We start from the raw sequence: 10,000 nt of genomic DNA, 5'->3' as shown, positions 1-10,000 counted from the left end.
CAGTGGTTTTAATATGAAAATTCTTACTTTGGGATGAAGTATTGCTGGCTTTTTATCTAAAATGTGTATTACAGTTTTTCTGGCATTTAACAATGAATTTAACTGAGGTGCTGGGAGGAAAAGGGGAGAAATGGCAATTTAATTTACCGTACTTTTGGATGAGGATTCTAGGTAATAAATTTGATCTGATGAATCAATCTCTCTTTTGAAAACAAAGAGCCTTTAACTGTTTACTCGACAGACTGCAGGGATTCGGGGAGAGTTCTTGCTGCTTATTGGCTAGATAATGCAGATTGCAGATGATGTGCAGATGATGTGCATTTTGATGAATATTTTCCCAGTAGACTGCAACTGTTTCTATCTGTTAATTTATATCTAATGGGAAAAGTGTGTTCCTGGGTAGTTTTAAGCTAGGAACTTTTTAAACAGTTAACACACCAAGGGTGTGTTTTTCTGTCTGCCTAAGGTCTATTGCGGAAATGAACTTTTAAGTGAAGGTGGCATTGGAGATGCCCATCTTCCATCTGTCCCCAAAGAAATCAGAACCTGACCAGAACCAGTGCTCGTGTTCATGCCTGGGGGCCTCGCTCCTGGCTGGCAGGGGAGAGAATATTTACATTTTCTGGATCTTTCTGGTTGGGTCGCTACCAGAGTTCCCGAACGGGGTGGTGGTGGTTTTGGTGCTGAGGACATATCTGGAAAGTGGGTGTTGTCTCGTTGTCTTCTGCAAAGGTGGTCACTGCAGGTGGGGCTACAGCCTTCAAAGTGCTGGTATGAACCCAGCCCCTGCAAGGCTTCAGCAGAATGTCCTGACAAAGATGTCTGTGAAGCTCAGATAAGTGTTCAGCGAAATAAAAAATGAATGAATTAGAAGCCTCAGAGTTGAGTTCCAGCTATTTTAGCTGTTGCGAGCTGGTGCGGTTCCATCACAGGCAGGGAAGCGCTGCAGATTTGAACCAGATGACGGTCTGGCTCTCGCTGCACAGCCCTGGAATTTGGAATCGCTTTACAGTCATGTCTTAAACTGATTTCTTAGGTGTGCATTTTGCAAATTTGGCAAATTTTTGCTGTTTTGAACTTCTTTCTAATGTGTAAATGCAAATATGTATGAAACTGTAAGGAAAAGCCATTTGTTTCTTCCTTCCTGGGGTCGTCTTTTGTCTTCATTGCTAAGTAAAGATGTTCAAAAGAATCGTGAGAATGTCAGGAGCTTCTCCCGCTGGAATTAAATTGTAATAAAGTTGCATTGCTAACAACACTTTAACGGGAATATGTATTCAGAACACCTTTTGAGGGAGACAAAAGCCTGTATACCCCAGCAATAAGAAAATAAAAAAGATAAAGCCAGCGCCTGCCTGACGGAGAAACTTCTGCCTGCTCCGCTTTATCCAGAAGCGATAGGGCGACTGAGATAGTCTTTGGAAATTAGAGCTGCCGTTGAGAGCGAAGCCAAGCCTCACTGTATTTCAGAAAACGAAAATGATGTAGCCCTGGAGGAGGGAGGGGCTGGATCCCCAGGGCATCTGTTTCCCATCAGTGTCCCACCATGCTTGCAGTCTGGCTTGGCACTCTAACATTTAACCTTCCCGGCAGGAGGTAGACCATAGGGCAACAAGGCTGCAGAATAATGAAACAAGAGTGTAGTGTGGTGCACAAAGCCTTTGTGAGCCGAGAAGTTGAAGACATTAAATGATCAGGGTGCGGAGATATGAAAGTTCCAGATTTTTCTGAAAAGCCCCCATTAGTCTCACGCCGGAGGAGGAGCACGCCGTCTCTCAGCAGGCGGAGGCAGGGCCTTTCCCCATCTATCCCTGCCTTTTTGCCCGCTGCTTTCAACTATTATAAAGATACAATTACCTTGGGAGACTGTGGCAGTTCAGTTGATTAGCACGGTGAATTAAAAGAATGAGTCACAAATGACATGTCCAGCTCTTCTCTACTAGTCCTTTGTATTCCCAGTGTACCTCACCCCTGTTGTAAGAAGGTCAAAAATTAGAGAGAGATAACAATTTTCAAGCAGCTAGCACTTAGGAGCAGAATTAACAATCATTCTGTATGTAATTGCCAGTTAATAGTAAATTGCCTTCTAGACTGTAAAATGCAATATAAACTGGTGGGCACCTAAAATTAAATTAATGAGGTATTTGCTGCATTTAAAAGTGAATAGTGCAAATTAATAACTGGGTAGAATACTTGTTTTAATATATATCGAACAGCGCATGGTTTACTTGTTTAATAATAATTTTAAAAACACTACCTGAAAAATTCTCTATCTCTCTGAGAAAATCGAGTGGTTTCTGCAGGTTGTAGCCGTAATTTTGCTGCTAAAGTCTTCCAGGTTTCCAAATTAAATATCAGAGATTATTTTTTAATTAGAATATAAGCACTGCAGTGTTATTTGATTATGGCAAATTGTGATTTGTATGCTTCTAAATGAAATTATGTTACAGATAAAATTGCACCTTTATACACATATTTTAAGCTCTGTAGCTTCTGTGGGTTTACTTTGAGACGAGCAGCAGTACTGTACTTACAGTGTATTTGTGCCACCGCGTTACTGTTTTCTCTAAGTGTGTATTTTGCATAATGATTTCCTAGCAAATAAAGGAAGTCTAGTCCGACCCAGAGTACATTAAAATAGTCACAAGGAGTGCTCTTTGGCACTTGGAACTTGTAGCGCGGACGGCTCTCACCCGCATGTTGCTGGTGCGCACCCTTATTTTGATAACTTCTTTTGCCGAATTAAAGAAATGACCCAAATCGTCGGGGGACAGCGGATCATCCCCAGCAGCCCGTGCCCGTGGCTGCAGAGGGTGTTGGCACTCGGTTGCCAACATGTCCAAAGCAGAGGTGGAGGAAGCACGAATGTTGAAGACGTGGAACCGTTCCCAGGCCTGCCATGCGTTTGCTGGATGCAAACACAAAAACGATTATTTTTTGCACAAAGACTCGCATTCAATTTTAAGCGTATGAAACCGTCACTCGGCCAGCAATCGCTCAGGGTTTGTGTTCCTTCTGATAGAGTATTTCTGCTGAAGGAGTGCGGCCGGGCTGTGGGGCTGGCACAGCCCCAAGGGGGGGAAACCCTCTTTCCTCACGACATTGTCCAGAGTTTTGGGTTTGGCTGGGTTTTTGCCTCGGCAGGGAGACCTCCGCCTTGGCTGGCTTCCCTCGGTCAACCCCCACTCCACTTCCCCCTCTGAAAGATCTCGTGTTCCTCAAGTATTTTCGAGATCTTTTGTGTGCATTCAAATGTGATTCTGTCAATGGCGCTGTTACACTGTTTAGAGTCAATAGCTCCCTTCCATCACAGCCAACACAAACTAGCTGTCTCATAGGTCAGTGCTCTTTAAACAAATTACTTGTATCCACAGAGCAAATGATTGTTAATTGCCTCCCACAAATCATACTATTTTTACTATGCTAAACTACATGCTAATGCCTTAGTTAAATTTAAATCACCTGATTATTTCTTGTACATATTCAATTATTGTTCTTAAGTATGAAATCTGGTGACTTTGCAAAACGAATGCTAAAAATATATACAATGGATACAGGCCTTTATTGGAAATCCTTCAAAAAAAAAAAAGTACAGTTACATTCATTTTAATGAAATCCTCAGCATTTCTAATTCATATATATTGCATTTCCTTTTTTTTTTTTTTTAAGTGCTGTTGTCCTGAAGCATCTTACAGTCACTGTTATTACAGTATTGGTTATTTATTGATCAGACCTCGTGTCAGTATCGGTTGTTAGCAAGCTGAAAAAAATAAAGATAGAACAAATATTCTTGCCCTTTCTTCAGGATGGGCCTTTCTAAGCCAGTCAAAGTTAGCATTAAAGAGTCAAAACCAGAAAGCATCTCTGTTAATTGGTTTAACAGCTTTGTTGCTCTAGAGTAAAATATATTTTCCTTAAAAAGGTAATGTCAAAGAGAAAGAGATCCCAGTTAACTGGTTAACTGTCTGTTCTTGTAAAGAAGGTTTTTGAGAATGACATACATTTTTAATTAATGGGGCGATGCTAAACATACAGAAATGATTTAGTAGCATCAAGTCAATAGCATGTTGGATAATGTATATTATATAATAGCTCTTTTTTAAACAGTAGCAATTCCAGGTTTATCAGGGTCATTGTTGTCCCCTTTCTTTTCTGTCTCAAAGGAGGCCAGAAGAATGAGACATACCATTTGTGCTATTGCACAAGTAGACTATTTGTCCTAATCAGTGACACCCATTTACTAGAATTGCTTAAAATGAACTATACCTCATACAGAAATCGCACATTTAGAGTGTTCCATTCATCATCTGAAAATTGAGGGCCAGTAAACTTTTCTGTTCCTCCAGCGGGATCATAGACATGCATCAAAATGTTAAAAAATGATTGGTGAGAGAGAACTGTCACCCATTTATCAAGGAAAAGGAACATTATTTGCTAATTTCCCAACCAAGGCAGTGACAGGGTGCTTCGTCTTTAGACCCATGGTGACCAACATGGCCTTTTTGTTATTAGTACAAGTCAAGCGCTTTTTGGCTGTTGCTAACAAGACACATTTGTCTATCATCAGAGAGTGCTTTATTTTTTTCCAAGTAGCTGTGACCAAAGTCTGCTCCCAGTGCCATGAGTGGCTGCACCTCGCCAGGTCGTGGTAGCACCGAGTCGCGGCAGAACTGATAAATCACAAAGTTTCCGTGTCAAGGTGAAGGTATTGACTCTGCTGTACCCAAACTGACAAAACGTAGCACTGATGCGATGGCAATTCATCTTGAAAAAAAGGACAAAAGGGTCATCTTGGCTTCATGTAATAATCAGGAAAATTTGAGTGCTGAATAAGACCTTTACCTTGTTTTCTCTGAGAAGGGGGGGGAAAATGCTTCTCTTCTTTTTTTTTTTTTTTCTATATGCTGTATATAGTGAAATAGTAAAATCAGTTTCCTGGATATTAAACTGTCTAATTCTATTTTTATTTCTATAAATTTAGGTTTATTGCTATTTTTTATTCCTGTAGGCTGATTGTAACACTCAGGCTAAAAACTTCCCAAAGTTTCAAATCAAAGAAAAAAGGTGGAAGGAGAGGAAATAAGATATTTCACTGAAAACATACATCTTGTTCTCATATTATGAAAGCAAGATAGCAAACAGAGAAATCTGGGTTGCATTGGAAGATATCCAGCTGAATGTCTGGTTTTGGCTCGTTACTGCTCTACATGATACATGCCTACACCAGTATTCCCATTAAATTAATTTGTACCCTCATCGAAGTGTTATTGAGCTGAAAAGAGCCATGTCCTTTGACTTCATGGCCTTTGCATTGAGTCTAACGTAACATGGAAATAAGGAAAACGCCCAGAAGCTCAGGGTTAATAAGAATAATGAGATTATTGTATTTTGGAACTTCTTATACTGCTGTGTATTGCAGTGCTACTGCTATAATTAAAAAGCTTGGTAGTGTTTTCCTGTCAAACCTTAGTTGCTGGGAAGCCTGACTCTTATGGACACATCTTTTTGGTCAAGTGATATTCATGAAAGTTGGTTTAAAGACATTGGCATGGCCCTGAAGCCTCAATTTTATTTTATTTTTAACTAAATATCACAACTGTAGTGAATGCAATTTGCTAAAGAAAAAAATCAAATAAAAATCCCAAATATTTGGGATGCCGACTATTATTTATATTTTAAAACAATTTCTAAGACATTGTCCATTATGTAGCTTCTTAACAAAACCTAATGTTTCTAGAATTTTTTTTAAACCCATTTCACAAGCCTATGGAAGACAGGTATTTCCGCAAGAGTTGTTAGTCAACGTGGTTGTTATTCACAGGCTGAATATAAATTGCCTAGATGACTATTGATTTTTAAACACACAAACTTTCACTGAAACCATGCAAAGTTGGGTGATGAGCAGAGCTCCGTGGTAGATCTGGTGTTCCCCATCGGGTGTTTGCTGGCGGTTGGGGTGATGCTGGTCCCTGGCGTGGGATGATGCTTTGGGACAGGAGCTGCTCCTGGTGGTGGACGTCCAGTGGCCATGGCCATGCGGAGCGAGCTGGTGGGGGGATGAAGATGGCTATGTTAACAATCCACGTTTCCTGAATTTCTTTTGTTTAATCCTATTTCTAAGCTTGAAAATTGCAGTCTAGGACTGGATGGTTTTATATTTTTAATTACGCAATTTCCAACATATACAAATATTAAGTGGGGAAAGAAAGGAATTTTTTTTTACACAATCTTGAGAAGATCTCCTTATAGATGGATGTGCAATATGGCTCCTCAGAAAACTTTTCTTTAGTCTTGTTAAATACCTGAGTAAACACCTTCAGCTTTTTCAGTTTCCTCTAAGCTAAATAACTTTAGTATATGAAGATATTTTTATTTTGTACTTCACAAGTATTTTTAAATTGTCATTGAAAACTAAACTAATAGTCTCACATGATTCTGAACAATTAGAATACTAATAACATGGGCTTTCTTTCTATTTTTAAAGTTGTAGCATCCACTGTGCTTTAGCATTTAATAGAGCTTTTTTATAGACTCATTGAGATCAGTTAGTTATTTGAGGTATTTTTTCCAATATCCACAGGTAATACAGAGATTTCACAACTTTGAGTAAGATACATTTTTGTTTAAAATTATGACATGCCAGAGGAACATTGTTGTAAAAGCTATGTTGGGCGATATGAAGGATCTGATTATAAATCCTATTTGTCTAAATATTACATTAAAATATTGCAGTATTATATTCTTATGCTGGGTGATCGCTGCCAAGTATAAAGGGAGAGGAGCTGTGCCGAATACCGGCTCTTACAGATGTTTGCCGAAGCATCACAGATTTCATATGGTTCTGAGGTGGATAAATACCTCTGAGGAGCTAAGCTGGCGAGGACAGGCAAACGATCAGGTTTTCCATGTGCTGTGATCATGCACCGTTTTCAGCAAAATCCCTGAAATTCCGGTATTTCAGAAGAGCCGTGGCCCTTGGTCGTGCCCCCTCCTGCTCCAGGAGCAGAGATGCCTCCTCCGGGTTTCTATGGCAGCTGATGCTCATCAGCTCCATCAGCTCTTCGGGCAGGGGCGGATGCAGCTCCTTATAAGCCAGATACGTGGCACAGGGCTGGTGCTCTCAGCCAGGAGGAGTTTCTCTGCTCGCAGGCTCCGATAGCAGAATTCCAGCAGAATTCTCTAAAGCCTGTGTGGGGGAGCAAGAGGAAGGAGATGGATCCGTCTGTAGAAGGAGGTATTTATTCAGCTATGAGGCCTAGCAGAGGAATAAACTCCCAAATAATACCACTAATACAAAACCAGATGCAAGCTCAGTTTATTTCAGTAAAATATATCTTAATTAGTAAAATACCTTAGAGTATTAAACAGTTGAAATGTAATGTTTTTGCTGCTTTGATGTAATGAAACACTTTACCAAATCAGCAATGCGCCTTATTTTTTGGAGCAGAATATTTTGTCCTGTTAGTCATATCATGTTGTTCTCATAAAGTGCCATGTTTTATTATAGTTACATGAGTATTAGACTGTGGTGCTTCCTTGGCATGGTTGGAGCATTTGCAATTAGATATCATACAGTTTTCCTTCCCCTTTTCACTGAAAGGCTGCCAAGCTCCTCCTTTGCAATACTCCCTGCTAACGACTGGTGGGATCCCTGGCTTCTTACTGGTGGGATCCTTAATTTCTCATGATCTGCTCACTCTGTATCTTTAAATCGTGGTAGATATGCAGATATTTTACCTGGCAAACTGTTCTCAGATTAAAGCGTGGGATGTGGTCTGCTCTGGTTACCCAACACACCACCTGTACTGCTGGTGGGCTTAAGTGGTTTCCATTCACTACTTCGTACTTCACCTCTTAAATACATTTTTCTAATCCAGCATCACTGACTCTAAACTCCTGAAAAAGCAGCAGAGTGATGTCTGGATAACGCAGTAGGTTTGGTTGATGCCTTAGGGTGTCCATGTCTCAGGTGAGGCTCACTCCTCCCCATAAATCCAACCATAGTGTGGTTCTCTGAGGCCAGACTCATGGTCCATCCATCCAGACACCCCTCCAGTGGCCTCGGGGGGATGCTACAGGGAAGCGTATGGAAACAGAAGGTGTGTGAGGTCCTGTCCCTTGGGTTTTGTACACAGAACTCAAAGTCCATGATCTACAGGGCTTATCCTGCCCTGCAAAACATCTCTTCGGAGGTCAGCGCAGGTGCTCAGCCTTCCTCACCTTAATGGTGTGCTGCACCACTGGGATGTGTGCCCGAGTTTGCTCAAACTACCCCAGTCAACATAAAATCACAGAATCATGGAATGGTTTAGGTTGGAAGGGACCTTAAAGCCCCCCCAGTGCCACCCCCTGCCCTGGGCAGGGACACCTCCCACCAGACCAGGTTGCTCCAAGCCCCCTCCAACCTGGCCTTGAACCCCACTAGGGATGGGGCAGCCACAGCTTCTCTGGGCAACCTGGGCCAGGCTCTCACCACCCTCACAGCAAAGAATTTCTTCCCTAGATCTCATCTCAATCTCCCCTCTTTCCGTGTCAAACCGTTACCCGTGCTCTTATCACTGCACTCCCTGATCAAGAGTCCCTCTCCACCTTTTCACCTTTTTTTTTCCCCCCACGTAATGCCTTTTTACTGATACTGCCATCTTGCTTCACAGGAGCTTCTTTATCTTTTTATCTTTTTTTTTTCCCCCCATTCCTTTCTCCCTTGCTTTCCACATCTCTCCCTCTCACTCATTCATTCATTCATTCATTTAACGTAAATCTGTAGCTATTATGATGGTAATGACTTTTTTGGCAAACACAAGAGCCTGACACATGATTGTTCTCAGTGAAAGTGGAAATGCAGGCGTCCTTGCAGAAACCAGGGTCATGGAGATATTAGTGCTTTACTTGTGACTGAGTGCCACCTACCAAAAGGTGTGCCAAGGAACCAAAGCCCTGCGGTGGGACAGCCTGGAGAGGCTGGTTGGTCCCTCAGCATTGGCTGGGGGTGGTGAGAGGAAGGGCTTGGAGTGGTGGTGGGGCTGGAGGCTCCCATCAAGAGCTTCTTGGTGGCCTCCTGGTACCCTTCCTGCAGTGAGAGTGCACTTCTGCACACCCAAGGGTTTTGGATTGAAGATCAGGGGACAGATTATTTGTCATACAGCGTATTTACAACAAGTTACTGCATGTTAATGGAGGACACATATTCTTTGTTTCTTTGATAATTACCTGTCCCCACATCCTCGCTTCCTTCCTTCCTTCCTTCCTTCCTTCCTTCCTTCCTTCCTGGAGGAAGGAGGCAGCGGTTGGTTTGGTAGGTGACTGGGGCTGGCCAGGAAGATTTTCCCTTATTTATTCTCCCAGTCCACCTTTTAGTACAAAATCTGTTTTGCTGGAGATGTTCTGACCTACTCTACAAAAAGACTCTGGAAGGGACAGACTATTCTTGAACTGAGTAAATTGACATTTGTCTTCAAAGACGTAAAAGCTACAAATGAATGTTCCAGTTTCATGGATGTTCAATACGGTCTTTTAATACTTCTTTGCTAACTTCTGTGTGATTTTTTTGTGTTCCCCACCGGAGCTCGCCCTCCTCGAGGCCGGGGCACATGCTGAGGTCCTCGGTCGAGGGCTGGATGTGGGGGCTCCGTTTCCAGCAGGGCTGTAAAAGCCATAATCCAACATGTTCTTTGCGATTTGGAAACAGAAGAGTTTGAACATAATCCAGTCGTTGTCAGCAAGGGGATTCTCTGACGACAAGGCGGCGGGGCTGTCCCCTTCTCTGTGGCCACCCTGGTGCCATTATTCCCTGCCAGGTTCTCCTGAATGGGAGGACCATCCCTCTACCTGCAGACAGCATCACAGGAGTCAATGCCGTCTTTTGGGTTTTTTTTCCAACTAGGGGAAAAAAAAATTAAAAGAACAGTTTTCCCAATGTTAATATAAGTATTTTAAGGAAAAAATTCTATACTGTTATCTCATTGAACGTAATTATTAGCTGACTGAAACAAGTGAGTGA

The 10,000-nt window shown here is 41.9% G+C and overlaps 1 protein-coding gene across 12 annotated transcripts in view; it reads left to right on the top strand.

The window, feature by feature from the left end:
• EBF3 (EBF transcription factor 3) overlaps positions 1-10,000 on the top strand; it is a 128,378-nt gene that overhangs the window by 95,088 nt on the left and 23,290 nt on the right. The window lies entirely within an intron of this gene.

The sequence above is a fragment of the Numenius arquata genome, chromosome 15 (genome assembly GCF_964106895.1).
Source record: "Numenius arquata chromosome 15, bNumArq3.hap1.1, whole genome shotgun sequence".
NCBI lineage: Eukaryota > Metazoa > Chordata > Aves > Charadriiformes > Scolopacidae > Numenius > Numenius arquata.
Note: the sequence above shows the minus strand (reverse complement) of the source record. Positions and strands in the feature narration are given on the sequence as shown.